This window comes from Alexandromys fortis, unplaced genomic scaffold (assembly GCF_014885135.2).
Source record: "Alexandromys fortis isolate MF-2015 unplaced genomic scaffold, M_Fortis_MF-2015_v1.1 scaffold_0, whole genome shotgun sequence".
Classification (NCBI taxonomy): domain Eukaryota; kingdom Metazoa; phylum Chordata; class Mammalia; order Rodentia; family Cricetidae; genus Alexandromys; species Alexandromys fortis.
Genome location: NW_026067949.1, coordinates 42,237,390 through 42,240,227, shown reverse-complemented (window position 1 = coordinate 42,240,227; position 2,838 = coordinate 42,237,390). Strand labels below are relative to the sequence as shown.

General features: G+C 42.5%; 1 long non-coding RNA gene across 2 annotated transcripts in view; it reads left to right on the top strand.

The window, feature by feature from the left end:
* Positions 1-316: 316 nt before the first annotated feature.
* The window catches only part of LOC126506578 (uncharacterized), a 20,615-nt gene continuing 18,093 nt past the window's right edge, over positions 317-2,838 (top strand). For both annotated transcript variants that reach the window (XR_007593259.1, XR_007593260.1), the window contains exon 1: positions 317-642. This is a non-coding gene — a long non-coding RNA (uncharacterized lncRNA). The remainder of the gene's footprint in view (positions 643-2,838) is intronic.

Here is a 2,838-nt window from a genome sequence, read left to right as displayed (position 1 = left end):
GGGACTTAAAGCATAGTAAGATTAATAAGATTGTTTTTCTTAAACATATTTGAGTACACACTATGTAAGCAGAGAGAGTATATAAATCATCTCAAAGCACATTAGTAGTAACTTGGTTATAGGTTGGGTGAAAGTTTGATTTGTAAAATTAAACTTTAAATAGAATTTCTCAGAAAATTCCTTAGCTCACCACCCTCTCCTCTTGAGTACACAAGTAACCAATTCTATACAGAATATCTTTATCCCAGGTTTTAGTTAGTACATTTCTAGCAACCAAAAAAAGTACAATAAGAATCTTAAGAATGAAGTTGGAAATATGGAAAATAAAATTCAGAGTCATATAATCTACAATAGATATCTGAAAGGTTAAATACAAGATTAGCAATTTTGAGAATAGAAAGAATTTATAAACTTCGATTATGCTCCAGAAGGCCTGTGCTCAACACCCCTGAAGACGGGCTGGAGAGGTGGCTCAGAGGTTAAGAGCACTGGATGCTCTTTCAGAAGACATAAATTCAATTCCCAGCAACCACATGGCAGCTCACAAGTACCTCTACTTCCAATTCCAGGGAATCTGATGCCCCCTTCTGGCCTTCCTTGACACTGCATTTTTATATGGTGCACAGATATACAATAAAAGAGGTAAGATTTTCATACCAAGCAGCATTATTTGTAATAGCCAGAACCTGGAAACAACCTAGATGCCCCTCAACCGAAGAATGGATAAAGAAAATGTGGTACATTTACACATTAAAGTACCACTCTGCTGGGGAAAAAAAATGACATCTTGAATTTTGCATGCAAATGGATAGAATTAGAAAACACTGTCCTAAGTGAGGTACCCCAGACCCCAAAAGATGAATATTGTATGTACTCACTCATAAGTGGATAATAGCTATAAACAAAGGACATTGAGCCTATAGATCACGATCCTAGAGAAGCTAAGTAATAAGGTGAACCCTAAGAAAAACATATAGATCCACCTGGAAAGTGGAAACAGACAAGATCTCCTGACAAAATTGGGAGCATGAGGGTTGGAGAGAAGGGAGGGTGGAAGGGGAAGAAGCGGGGTGAAGGGGAGGGGTAAGGAGAACTTAAGGGAATGGGATAGTCGAGAAGAAGGAGGGACAGAGATGAGAGCAAGGAAAGACATCTTGACAGAAGGAACCATTATAGGGTTAGCAAGAAACATGACTCCAGAGAAATTCCCAGCAATCCACAAGGATCCCAACTAAGACCCTAAGCAATAGAGGAGAGGGTGTTTGATTTTGACTTGCCCTGTAGTCAGACTGACGAATATCTTAAATATAACCATAGAACCTTCATCCAACAACTAATGGAAACAGAGGCAGAGACCAGCATCAGAGCACTGGACTGAGCTCCTAAAGTCCAGTTGAATAGTGGGAGGAATGAGGATATGAGAAAAAAGGTCAAGACTATGATGGGTTCATCCACTGAAACAGTCTACCTGAGCTAATGGGAGCTCACCAGCTCCAACCAGACTGGGAAGAAACCAGCACAGGACCAAACTAGTCCCTCTGAATGTGGTCGACAGTTGCATGGCTGGGGCAGACTGAGGGGCCACTGGCAGTGGCACCAGGACTTATCCACACTGCATTTACTGGCTTTTTGGGAACCTATTCTCTTTGAATGATGCCTTGCTCAGCCTAGATATACTAGGGAGGGCCTTGCACCTTCCCCAAAGTAATGTGCCTTACCCTCTCTGAGGATTGGATGGGGGTAGGGTGGGAGGGTGTGTAGTGGGAATGGGAAGAGGGGAGGGAGTTTTCTTTCCTTCTTAATGGCCCTGAGGTAGTTTCTATTGCTATCGCAGTCTCTGCTGGCCTTGTGCTCTTCCATGGTTTACAGAACATTGGTTCAGGGGCTTCTGGCTTTCATCGTCTCCACCGAGAAAGCTGCTCTTATTCTCATGGGCCTGCCTTTGAGTTCAGCTTCATCTTTCTCTCTTTCCGTGTCTCTTCTTTGCACATTTAGTGTTTTGACTACTATAGGATGCAGGGAGTTTCTTTTCTGGTCCTGTGCATTTTATAACCTAAATGACTCTTGAGTTCCATAGGTACCTCTCTCCTTAGATTAGAAAAGTTTTCCACGATTTTATTGAAAATATTTAATATTCCTTTGACCCATGTCTCTTCTCCTATACCTATTATTTTTAGTCATGGTCTTTCTCATAGCGTCCCAGAGTTACTCTGTGTTCCATTATTGGGATTTTTTTTTCAATTTGGTATGTTTTTGAGTCACTCAGTTCCTCTACATTGTCTTCATGACCTTGCATCCTCCCTCCACTTGATCCAATACCTTGGTGAGTCTTTCCTTTTTCCTCTGTATTCTTTGTTTGAATTCTCGATTTTTTCTTTTTCTTCTTTCTTATTAAGATTTTTAATACAATCTTTTTTCATTTTACATAGCTATCCCCATTCCGACTCTCTCCCCTCCTCCCGCTTCACCCTTCCCTGCACGCCCCCATCCTCTCCTCAGAAAAGGTAAGGCTTAAACATGGGGAGTCAACAAAATCTGCTACTTCACTTCACTTCGAGGCAAGACCAAGGCCCTCCCCCCCCCCCATATCTAGGTAGAGCAAGGTATCCATCCAAAAAGAATGTGCTTCTAGATGCCAGTTAAAGCACTAGGGATAAGCCCTGGTCCTACTGCCAGTGCGCCCACAGACTGCTCCAGCCTCACAACTGTCCCCAACATTCAGTTGGCCTAGTTTGGTCCTATGCAGGTTCCATCGCTATCAGTCCAGAGTCGGTGAACTCTCAGTTCAGGTCAGCTCAGCCCAGTGCTTTGCTGTAGATCATAAGCTATCGTTGGTGT